Source organism: Pteropus medius, unplaced genomic scaffold (genome assembly GCF_902729225.1).
Source record: "Pteropus medius unplaced genomic scaffold, Ma_sr-lr_union100, whole genome shotgun sequence".
Taxonomy (NCBI): Eukaryota; Metazoa; Chordata; class Mammalia; order Chiroptera; family Pteropodidae; genus Pteropus; species Pteropus medius.
The window spans coordinates 3,334,035-3,348,036 of record NW_024354550.1 but is presented as its reverse complement, the minus strand read 5'-3'; positions in this window follow the sequence as shown (position 1 = coordinate 3,348,036).

Here is a 14,002-nt window from a genome sequence, read left to right as displayed (position 1 = left end):
ATGAAATAAAAACTGATAGAACCATACCAAATGAGATAAAGCTAAATGAGTTCATCACCCCCAAACCAATATTATAAGAAATGTTAAAGGGATTTCTTTAAGAAGAAGAAGAAAAAGAGATCAAAAATATGAATAAGAAAATATTGCAAAGAAAACAAACCCTCGCTCACAAAGGCAAACACATAATAAAATCAGTGGATCAACCAACTATAAAGCTGGTACAAAAGTTAAAAGATAAATGGAGAAAAATCATGTGCACTTAACAACAGCAAATTAAGGAATATGCACACACACACAAAAGAAACAAAAAAAATTATGACAAAAACATAAACGTAGAGGGGGGACAAGTAAAAATGATAGTAATTTTAGACTGTATTCAAACTTAAGTAACCATACACTTAAAATAGATTGCTATAAACCTAGTTTGGTATATATAAAGCACACGATAAGCACAAACCCAAAATCTACATAATATGTACAAGAATAAAGAGAAAAAAATCCAAACACAACACTAGAGAAAGTCATCAATATACAAGAGAGGAGAATAAGAAAAGAACCAAGAACTACAAAAACATTCAGAAAACAATTGATAAAATGGCAATAACTACATATCTATCAATAAGTACATATATACAATGAAATATTATCTGGCCATTAAAAAAAAATGAAATCTTACTATTTGCAACAACACGGATGGACCGAGAGGTTGTTATGATAAGTGAAATAAATCAGAGAACGACAAACACCATGTAATTTCACTTATATGTGGAATCTAAAATACAAAATAAAAGCTCAAACAAACAGAAACAAACTCATAGATACACAGAACAATCTACCAGATGGGAGCGGGGGTTGAAGGGGAGATCACAATGTAAATTACATAAATGTTTAACCACTATGCTGTACTCCCGAAACTAATATAATATTGAATGTCAAATGTAATTGAAATTTTAAAAAACTAATAGAACTAAAAGTAAGAATATACAAATCCGTAACTACGGATAGAGATTTCAATACAACTTTCTCAGTAATTGATAAAACAAGTAGATAAAACATAAAGATCTAGAAGACCTCAATAACAATATAACTGACTTAACCCAACAACAGCAAATGAAACATTCTTTTCAAGTGGACTTGGAACATTCAGCAAGACAGACCATAATACGTGTCATACAACAACCTTGACCAATTGAAAATAACTAATATCATACAAAGTATCTTTTTCAATCATAACAAATTAAATTATACATCAATAACAGAAAGATATCTATAAAATTCTCAAATATTTAAAGATTAAACAACGTACTTCTAAATTTTTCACAGGTCACTGAGCAAGTTGAAAGTAAAATTAGACCATGCTTTGAATTGAATGAAAATAATACAATATAGCAAAAAGTATGGGAAGATGCTAAAGCAACACTTCTAGGGAAATGAATAGCACAAAATGCTTATATTTGGCAAAAGGAACAGTTTTAAATGAATCATCTAAGAAAGATAACCCTAACTCTTTCTCTCTTCTTCTTCATCAAAGTGAGTTATCTTTAAGGAAGATACATGTGTCCAACAGATAAATTTTCTAAATACGTGCATGTGCATTTTGAAGCCAGACATTATAATCAATTAAGATGCATTTGTAGAACATCTGATCACAAGTAAGGTATCCAATTTAGGAAATATCACTTTAAGCATTAAATGTTTTCCGAAACATTTTTCATCTTCCTTCCTTTGAAAGTAAACACGTCTGCTTCAAAACTATAGTTTTGTAATTCATAAAGAAGTTTATTATTTATTACTCATTAATCTTAAAGATGAAGATGAAAACAGACAAAACACACAGTAAGAAAATATAATTAATATGTATATTATAATATGATACAGATATGATCATAAATAATGTGTCTTGAACTTAGGGTGACAAACCATCACTAATTGCCCGAGACTAAAAGAATTCTGGAAACATGGGATTTTCAGTGCTAAAACTGGGAAAGTCCTGGGAAAACCAGAAAAAGTTGGCAACTCTGCTTAAACTATATTCAAGATACGTCTATTTTTGAGACATCTAAAAGAATAATTGAATTAGGCATACATCTCTAATGAATCAAAAGGATCTAGTTTAATAATTTTAGAAATAAAATGTCATCAGAGGGTAGGGGTAGGGGAAGGGGGAGGTAGACAAGGTTAAGGAGGTCAAATATGTGATGACAGAAAGAAATCTAACTATGGGAGGTGAGCACAGTGTAAATATATATATGCCTTATTGTTAAAGTGTACAGCTGAAATTTATTGGATTTCGTTAACCAATGTCATCATTAAAAAATTAATATAAAAAATAAATTTAAAAAAACTGTATGCTCTTCTCTTACCATTTATGAGCTTTAACATTACAAGCTCATAAATAGCATATTAAAAGACTTGAAAAGTCCTGTAATGAAGCATTTCCCAAATCCACGTGATCATAAAATAAATGTATATTTAACTTTAAAAAATAAAAATAAGAAATAAAATAAAATGTGTTTAAAATTTAAAAATGTTTTAAAAGTAAAATTCCTGAAACCGAGGTGATTCAATGTTTGTTTTAAAACACAAATTAAATTTATGTTTTGCTTATTTTCTTGGAATCTAATTACGTTTTATTAAATCCACAGGTTATGACCCACGGCCTCAATCATGGCCCCATTGATCATTTCTAGACTAGCTCCGTGCATTGGCCATCTTTTCAGTTTCTTCCTTTTTTTTTTCTTTTCTTTAGTTGCCACCATACTTTCTCTATTTCTTAATATTATTATACAAGATTGTTTGCAAAAATATACTTGGAATCCCCAGTTCCACTTGCTTCCATCTTCTAAATGAATAATAAAGTAACCCAGGTTAAACCAGCTACTGACTGGCCTTTCTTTTTTCCTCCGTTTTAGATGATGTAGTCAGTGCAGTGGTTCTCAATGGATGTATGAGTTGTGTGGTAGTGTTTAAGAGTATACAAGGTTGGGCTTTGGTGGTGGGGCAGTACTGCAATCACCAAAAAGTCTTCTACTAGTGACATAGATTCCTAAAAAAAAACCTCAAGTTTATTCTGAAGAACTGGGGCGAGAAGTAGGAACGAATAGTTCAAAATGTCTCACGATTGATTCTGTATTATCTATTCGTAATGACCCAAGCTCTACAAAGATACACACATACATGAATATGCAAATATAGCACATACACAACACTGGATCCTGACACAAACTGATTATTTATTTCATTCCTGCTAGTAGGCTCTTCAAACTTCCTTCCTTCTCATCCTGCCTCCTTCCCACCCACTGCCTACATACACATACACACATGCACATGCACGCACGCACTCACATCGGCACCATAAAAGCATCTCTTTCTGGGCAGAAAAATAACAGTGAAATAGCAGGCAATTCAAATAGTAATGTGTTCATCTTAGTAGAACTCTACCATACAAATGTGCCCTTATAGTCAAATATAGCTCCAAAAAGAGATTAAGTCACATTAAGCTTATGATTTTATTTATGTATTCTCTCTAAACAACATTATTGCCTAGGATGTTCTATGTTAGTACTATATTTATTTAAAACATTATAGTATTTCATTTGTCTTTTTTCTGTTACTATCTCCTATGCAAAAGAAAACTGAAATTATATGTCACAGACCCAAGGGAGCATGCTGGCTTCACGTGGGACATGAAAACTATCCTAAGGTCACTAAATGGACTATTTGGGAAAGCCCATGCCCAGAAAATGGTCCTTGGAGAATATCTGGTGGGTTTATTTACACTCTAGACTCACCCAGGCAATGCTTTTTGTCTATCTGCTTAGCCAAGATTAGACATAGAAAGTGGTGTCTAAGTTTGTCAGAGAATTTTCCTTTTAATCTCACATAAATTTGTGGAGAATGGCAAGAAAAAAAATCCCTTGATTTTTAACAATCTGCTCTCCTCACCGGGAAATTAATTTGGATGATGTCTACTGTTCCTTATTATTATATTCTTAAATAGAATAAAGATGTTCTTAGATTAAGACAATAATTTCTAACCCTACTGTTTTATTTGGCTCAAAATAAACATTATTCTCCACTTCTTAATGCCCATCATTTCTGAAGAGAAAAATATAAAAAAGGATGGTCTGGGGCACAGCTAAGAAGACAGCTAGAATCTGACACCCATTGCTTTGTCCTTGATGGGTAATCCTTGTGCTTGCTAGTAATCTGAAAGGTTAAGAGGATTGAAAAGAATCTTGAATTAGGTTTGCAAGTATTCACAGGACTTAATGGTGTATCGCTAAAGGTCGAGACAAGCCATAGGACAACAATCGTCTTGTTCTCAAACACTCAGGCCTAAATCTCACTAATCTGACTTCACTAAAAGGGAATTTGTGATAATCCAGACAGAGACTGAGTTGAACTTTAACTCTGTGCTCTGTGTGAGAATTGAAAGTATAAAAATACTGTAAGTAAAAATATTAACCTATTCAAATTGAATATAAACTGTTTAAGTATCTTATAATACTACTGACAAATTCATAGAAAGTAGAACAGTGCTTACCAGAGGCTGAAGGGAAGAAAGAGTTGGAAGTTATTATTTAATGGATATAGAGTTTCAGTTTGGCATGATGAAAACGTTCTGCAGATGGATAGTGGTGATGACTGCACAACAATATGAATGTATTAATGCCACTGAACTATATATTTAAATGGCTAAACTGTAAAAATAATTATCAGTAGTACTGAATACAAACAATTATTTCAAATCTTAGTTTGACTTTATATTTTTCAAAGTAGAACCTATGCACTCTTAAAAATATACTCTAATTTAAAAACATCCTATAATTTAATTCTACTGACTACAAACATTTATTCTCAGGTAACTTGAAAAAGATAGTATACATAATGGTCAAAAAGACTGACTCAGTGATCAGACTACCAAGATTAAATCCTCACATCACCACTTTCCAGATGCAAAGTTAGATCAGCTTTCTAATTTCTCTGAATCTTATTTTCCCTTCTAGAAAGCGATACTAATAACAGTAATTATCTCTTAGGATTATTGTGAGTTGATATATACATAAAGCACTTTGAACAGTTCCTAGCACATAGCAAACATTCAATAAATGTTGGCCAATATATCCTGTCCAACAAACAAGATAAGCTTTGTTAATATGTAAAACATTTACATGGTGATAAAGTAAGGATGCATATTTTTTAAATAACATACAAGAAAAAATGTTCATAACCAGCAAAGAGAATATGCTAAAGAACCTGCAAAAGAAAAAAAAATTATAATAAATCTATTCCAGTTGTATATGTTCAAAATTTTATAGATTATTTCTTTTTCCTTCGTATAATGATTCTTCAACTCAGGAATAATGTCTATGTATGTCCTCTAAGCAGACCATGTAAAACAACAAAGAGCCTTTGCCACTTTTCATTTGCAGACTATTAATGGGCAACAACTTTAATCATTGTTTATTTATGTTTAAAATTTAATGAAGATATGAATAATTTTAAATTTTTCTATGTATATAAAAAAGAAATGCTAAACTTGCAATGTTAGCTGTTTTCTAGAAGTATATCAAATGGAATTTATCACAGAAAATATTTATTAAAAATATAAATGAGCATGAATAATGATTCTTAGTAGTAGCCATTACCTATTAAAAACATCACTTATCACAAAGACAATAGAGTCCTTATTTCTCTTTTCATAAATCTTATTCAGGAGTCCAGACTTCTTATGAACTGACACTAACTAATTTTTTATTGTCTATACTAAAATTTTCTCCAACTGTTGACAAACCAGTCACAAGGGTACATAGCAGGGGATGGGACTAATATTCTACTAATCTTTTAGGCAATTTTTCCTTCATATCTTGGCAGGAAGCCTGTAACAGTTTGAACAGAGTTGTGCACAATATGTGCAGTGCAGCCAAAACTCATTAAGTGTCTTTGTCTCATGTATCCTGTGAAACACAATATTGCACCCCTGATGAGCAATGCCTCCAAATGTTATGTTAACATTAAGATCACCAGAAGCCATTAATTTACTAGTCAAATTACATCTCTCAGCAGCATTTACATGTCTCAGATCATCTAGAGAATGATCTGCCTATCACCAAATATAAATGAAATTTTAATAAGTATTTTCCAGGTACTTCAGACACAGGTTACAAAAGTGGTTTAGAATATACTAATGACTAATTTATTACAGAATGAGACTTTATTTTAAACATGACTCATTCTGTATATTTTTTCCAGATGTGAACATGGTCTTCTAGTACTCTGGCTTTACTAAAAGACCTCTTTTTTTTCCCAGAGAATTAAGGAAAGTCTTCAGTTTTTGGCTCCATTTTCTATTTATTTATGTCTATTGCCAGGTATACATTTTACTTTGATTCTAGTGCTATTATTTCACATCTATATTTTCCCATGTTAAAGTCTACTCTTAGAATGTCTTTATTATCCCAAATAAAGCTTAGCAAGAGCCATTTCCCTCTCTGACTCTTGAAAATGCACCCCAACAATGAATTATCTCTGACTAGCAAGAAGGCAAAGTGACTTTCTCTAATCCCCTTCATTAAACACTCTTAACTGACCCTTAATTGATATCACAAAATGCAGTTTTCTCTTTCCTGTTCTATGCATAAATATATGCATTATTTAAACTTACATTTTAAAATTATGCTTTCAGGCTCTTTTGCCTGACTTGGTATAGAATCTAGATCATCAAGAGGCACTTTACAAATAACATACAAATCATTATCTACAAAATGTGATAAGCATAAATAGCCAATCTGGTTAAACAAAATACTAAAAAGTTATATTCTTCAACATTAATGATTTCTTCAATTCAATGACATAACTTCCTTATTGCCTACCTTTACCTGAGACAATTCTCTGATTGATAAGGGAGCAATCTTTTATCTTTCAAATGACAAAATCAAATAAACTACATGATGACTTGAGCAATAAAACAAAAATTGATCTTTAAACCTAACAAAAATAACCCAGATCAACAAAAAATAGATGAATTTAGTCATTAATTGTGGACAAGACTATCACATGCAGGTCAAAATTCAACTGCATTTGATCTAACAATCAAAAGGTCATTTTTTTCCATTTTGCCATTAATTTTATTCACCTAGGATCTATTAATTCAATTTTTAAAAATATTTTAAGGCAATGACAATAACATAGCATTTATTTGTTTGGAAAATAATTCTGATTTAGAAAATAGTTATATCATGGCCCATTTTTATTGGTTTTGTTTTTAATAGACAGTGGACGAAAACATAAAAGCGCGTTTTACAAGTATAAATTCCTCATACTCTGAGCAACATCACAAAAGAAAAATCTGCCTCCTGATTTGCTGATAGACAGTATTAAAGGAGAAGGCAAAGAAAATTATTTAAACAAGCAACTGAGCTCATCATTCAATAGAATCCATAAGAATGATAGATCTTGTGCTACAACCATTATTTTTTGGAAAGCTGAACATGGCAATATTATAAGATCAATCTTATTAAGATTTTGTGACTGATGATTCAATAAAAGGCCAGAAACAAACAAAGGCATGAAACAACTTCTCAAAGTTAGGTGCTCTGGGAATTTTGTAGCAACTGCAACCTTTTATTATTAAAAAGAAAAATGTTTTCAAAACCCAATAAAAAAGGATTAAAAAATGTACAAGTTCAAATAAATGTTTGCCCCTCCCGTAAAAAAAAAAATCAAAGTTAGACAAAACATTCAAATAAAAAGCCTGGAGAAAATACATTAAGGAATGGAGCTTGTGCTAAAAATATAATGACTGAGAGTTGATTTTGAAACCAGACCACCTATGGTCAAATTCCAGCTCTAGCACTTTCTGGCTGGGTGATTAGGACTAGTCTTGCCTCTTTTCTCTCAGGAGACAAATAGAGGGGAAAATAATACCTACTCCTAAGGTTTCTGTGTTAATAGAGTTACAGCCCTTAGAACAGTACTGGGTAGCTAGGAAGTACTACATGCAATGATGATGATGATGATGATGATGATGATGATGATGATGATGATTCATAAGCCTTCTTGTCACTACTGCATTTTCTAAAGTCATCACCAGATTAGTTTGTGTTTATTTCTTTAATTTGAGGTTCTTTTTGGCCCAAAGAGTTAAGTAGCTGCTCGATTTTTCATATCCCTAACAGGATGAGACTTATCCAGTGAAGCATTCTTTTTAGAGGAGCTACTGAAAGTCCTAAACATAATGAGTCTTCCAGAGATTAAAAAAAAATGATCTTCAAGTCAAAATTGAAGTTAAAAATTGAATTTAAAAATATTAAAAGTACTATGATAATAACTTTGAAAATTAAAATAATTATAAAAGATGAGAATGACAATTTCTAATATGGCAATTATTGTCTGAAGTGAGTAGCAACCAAAGGTCACAGAAGCCTACTAAAGACTCTAAGTATTCTATTACCCATTACTAATTAAGGTAAATAGGGATGGCAGTATTTGTATACAATTGTGCCAAGAGAATATATTGCAAATATATCTCTATAGCTGTGTTACCCATTTTACTGCTGCATGTCTAAAGAACAAGGAAGTCCAGGCTTTATTATTAACCTGCAGTATTGACATTTGCTTTACAAAGGAATTGTGAGTAAAAGAAAGGGTAGATCCCAGAAGTTATCCATTCCACCAATCAGCTTGTTTACTACTGACACATGGATTTAAAAAATTGCCCAGTATGGAATCAGAAGCTTGTATCACAGTGTTTTAAACACTCTAGACATACAATGTAAAATGGTCAACTAGGAGTGTCCTAGCAACAAATATATTTTGAACAAGAAAACCTGAAAACCATTTTCATTGTATCCTAATGTCTCAAGAACTTTGCTCAATACTCCTACCTTGTAAGTACTCTCTCACTGGGATGAACTGGTCAACGATCTTTCAAAATAGTGATATCATTTTAAGGAACCCAGTCCTGTTGTTCCCTCATCTTACAAGCTTTTCTTTCAAAGATTTTTGACAATAGATGTTAACAAAGTAGTGATTGTCACAGCTGGCTACCATTTACAAATACTTAACAATAGAAAATATTGTGATGATATGTAGACCATACCATCATTATTAATTTTTAATTCTTTTCTAGAGGGTCCATTGCCATTACGGAACATTAGTTGGCAAAAATCACAGTGTCCTCTAGCACCACTTGCTTTTGTTTTGTAGCTTTGTATAAATACTAACTGCTGCAAGTCCCCAGAAGACAAAAAGTTTTGAAAGCATGGATGAGTGCTTCATTTGGTGCCTTTTCACCTAACAGTCATCAACTGAACCACTTCTGCACTGATTATTTCTGATGCTACTCTGTTTTAAAATGACTTCTCTGACCAAATTGGTGTTGAAAAAAAATCACAAAGACGGGAAAATGTTACCTGGTTCCAAAACACACTATTTAATAGCATTTTCTCCAAGAGACAGGCCAATTGTTTTTCTTTATGGAGTATTCTAATTATGAAAAACTATTTTAGATATATAGTGGTTTTATTTTCCAAATGAAGTATGACAGGATTTCTGTGAAGATGCTAAGTTGTCTATATGAGGATCGCTGTTAGATTTTGCAGGGATTCTGGGATCCTACTTTGAAGAGAAATTGAACAGAAGAGGACATTAAGGCCAGGATCATTATAGCTAAGTGGGAAACTGAACCAATTATTTCTTACGAACAGAGTTTAAAAGAAATCACCTTTAGTCATTTCTCCACATAACTTATATAAAAATAATGTTTGGAGTTTGCCTCAACTAGAAAATCCTCATTTTCCTACAGCTACTTGATTTTATAGACTTGACTTTAGATAGCAGATATATAGACTTTAGGTAAATGAAACCAAATTAACCCATGAACATCTAGTGTTTCCAATTCTAATGGTTTCTTGGTAACTAGATTTTACTTCCCTTACTCTGTTGATAAGAAAAGTAATTATTAGTTATATATAAATAAAATATCTTTAAAATCATGTATCTGACAGTTTAAGGTAAATTTTATGTTACATGAGTTCAAATTTTACTGCCTTTTAATAATTTCTAAATCATGATGACACTTTTAAGAAAAATGTCCATATTACCCAAGTCTAAATTTTACTGCTTTATTATTTCTATTATATATTTTGGAAATGGAACTCTTTTGACCTTAAAATAACCAAGTAATAAAATAAAGTAGTGAAAGAAATTAAAAGCCATGCATCTAACTTTTTATTTCAAACCATTAAGATGAAAGTCAGAAAATAAAATGATGACTTCTATTCATAACCAATAGAAAAAGGAAGAAATCCTCTTTGTCCTGAAAGCGTATAGTTAGATCAGTATGAATAAAAATAGATTAAGTTCTAGTTAGTCAATATAATGGTACTGACTGTTGTACTAATATTTTTAGTTGCTTAACTCAGGTGGTACTACTATTCTTTGTCTGTTTTATGTGAGAAATTACTTGGATATTTACTAGACTTATTTCCTAAAGAATGCTTATTATTTTGGAAATGCTACATTAAAATATTGCATCATAAAGAAAAATAGGAAAAGATAATGACTTCTACCTTTGAAAGCTCAATAACACCCTAGTTGAGTTTAAAAGTATTAGAATGAAAGAAAATACTAATCCTGAGTAGTAACTACTTAAAACAGAAACACTACATCCAAATCTATTTCTATTCTGTGCTTATTCCCCCAACTCAGGTCCAAGTACAAATCCAATCTATGTTAACGCTTATTTAAACATATCGAACTTTTCAGAGTTTAAACATGAAATGTTACTATGAAACTTATCCTGCTACCCAAGCTTTTCCCACTAGCAAACTTGGCTTCAAGCAGATCCCAAAGGCAAGGGGGGTGCTGCCAGAGGAGGATTCTCTGGAACTGCCCTCTTCTAAATCCATCTAAGTAACCAACCCACCAAAGAAATGCTGCAGCCCTAAAATATTTGCCTAGCCTTTCTGTCGGACCATAGAGCATTACTGATATCTCTTCAGGGTTGCAGTCCAAATTTCCTCTATATTGGTATCCATTACTACATCCATTACATGCTATTATTTTCAAACTTATTTCTATAAGGGAAAGTCCTCATCCACAGAGCAGACAAACTCTTAAGCTCAATATTTTTTTTATCCTCTATGTATTGATGGATAAAGACAGGCCTTTAGTTAAAGATTAAAATAATCAAATGAGGCAAGGCATCAAAAAATATATTTCAGTTTTATTTAGGCTTTAGTTTAGAAGGCCAAGGAAATTGTCACTTAAGAGGGAACTTCTGCTTCTCAAGGAATCGAGATGTCTTTTCTCTGACTAGTTCCTTAACTGAAATGAAAAGGTAATTTGGATCATTTTTTTAAACATACTAAAGCAACTAGTAAATTGAGTCAATCAAACATAAGGGGTAAAACAAGCATTAATGTGATTGATATTAATCATATCCACTGCAATTATGTAAATGTAGCTTGGAATGCTGTGTGCCATTTTAGTATGAATTTCTAAACTCAAAGGCACCAAGAATGCCTAAAAGGTATAAACACTGACATCAGCTATGTTCCCAGCTAACTTAGGTACTACAGACTAAAAGCCACTCTTGCTGTATCTCACAAACAAAGCTGTGGCTGACTCCATCTTAGCCTTCTGGTTAAGTACAATTAGATAAACGAGCATAATTTGTCCCTTATATTACATTAACATCTGATGAACTGAGATTCTTCATATGCACATAGTAGGATAAGAGGAAAGGAAGCACTGAATTGTCCTTCAGAATGTGCAGACCTGAAGACGAGCCCTTTGAGATGTCTTCTGGATAAAGCCTCAAATTATTAAACCCAAATGCAATAGTCTATGGCAAAGAAAGAGCTGGACAATGTTAATGATGCAAAACAAAAACCCCTGGAGGTAAAGGAAATGCTTTAAGACTAGAATAAGAAAATTGTGTCTGTCATATATAATAAAAATATAACTTCAGTAACATCCATCTCTGTTTCTGTTTTTGCAATTTTAAGTTTTAGTCAAAAACTATTGCTAAGCTGTATCTTTCTCTTTTCCTATTGCAGAAATATATCTCATGTGATGTAACTAGATGAAGGTTGTTAAGGCAGCTGTTCAAAATAAAAGGTCTCTAAAAAGCAATAGCTTCAGCTGTAACAAGTCTTCCCTGTGGAGTCATATTCAGACACATGAGCCAAACTCATATTATGTGTCTTCTTCCTCTTGTACAAATGAAAAGCAAAACACTTTGCGAGGAGTGGGGAGACAGTAAATCAACATTAGGCCTGTCAAGGCAAGTTAACTATTTCAGTACAGATTACGTAATTTGTGTAGTTTTAAGTTACATATTCCTATAAAGTGAGCATCTTTCATAACATATTGATATTTAACTTATGGCTTATCTTCAGTTTAGAATCTATGGTTATTTAATACTACCCGTTTTAGACAATAAGCGGACTCCTTCATATAAATACAATGAATCAAAAAATATTAACCTCCTTGCTCTTCCAATCAGAGGCAGCTCTGCTGTGAGGTGATCTAGGTAGCCATCAAGGACTTCATAGATGAAGTTTCAAATGACACAGTCAATTTTACTCTCACCTTACAGAATTGTTTTCTCAATGTTCAATAAAACAAGTATTGTGCTTCCTTCTATTGGAATTTTAAATAATAAGATAAACAAGTATATCACCTAAGCAAGAGTTTTATGAAGCCAAGAAATGACTTGCTGGGAGTCTCATTAACTCTAGACCCACTTTTATTCCAAATGGATAGTATTTGAGAAAAATGATTAGCCACAAACTGAATGACTAGAGTATCTAGGCATATTCACCAAGGTTATGAATTTCAGTTCAGAATTCTGTCATTTTATTTCATTCACCAAATTCTTTATAACTGAATCCATTCCCTAATATCACATGTATAAATTATGATATATGGCTTGGAAAAAACAAAAAGCCAAAAACACTCATATTCTTCAACCCAATGATCCAGTTCCTGAGAATTTATCCTATGGAAATAACATAAAAACAACAGCACCAAAATAAGCATATGCACAAACATGCTTAATGCACTGCTGTTTTAGGGAGAAAATACTTCTACATGCTTGCTAAATTATTCTATTCTATATTCACCATATGGCATTTTATGTAGCTATTAAAATTATTGAAAAAGTATACATTATTATATGTAATAAGCAAAAGACAATATTTGAAGTTGCTGTTTGTTTGTTCACCTGTGTTTAGTGCTATCTGGTGTTCTCCCTCACTGTTCTTGTGAACTACTCACACTCTAGTCAGCAATAATTTTCTAATTGTTAAACTCTATGCCACTGTTATTTTAGTTGACTTCAACTGCTTCTAGTTCCTTTCCAGCCTAGTTCATCCTCCACTTTCTCACTATGTGCTCTTTTAGGAATATATTTCTCATCATGTCACTCTCTTTTTAAACTCATTGACTCCTTCAAAGTAAGATAAGCTCAAATGCAAGTACGGCATGCAAGAACTTTCTTGCTTCTCTTCTTTCCTCAACATCCTTTCAATTGCAACATGCAATACCCTGCGCTCCCACTTACACCAAACTAATTGCATCTCTCTCCTCGATACTGATTAGCAATACTGCTATTGCTTACAGTACTGGTAACTTCTGTATATATTAGTGCAAAGTTAGTAGTTTTTTTTTTTTGAGAAAAAATTTAGGCCAAATATGTTTCCTGTATAAAGAACAATGGGCCCAAAGTTACAATATTCAAAATCATTCAAGATATTAGAATCTTGAGTATTTTTTCTTATTTAAAACGTACAGGCAATTTCCAAAAGGTTAGCTTAAGGTTTCCATCCTGAGTAGCTACCTTTATAAGTTTATATATGCAGTTCTGTTCATGCGAAGAATATAAAATTGCAAATGGGAATGAAATACTCATCAATCAAACATCAAATACTAACAGAATCCAGGAAACACTTTGCATTTCCAATTACACTATATCACTTCACATATCCCAAGA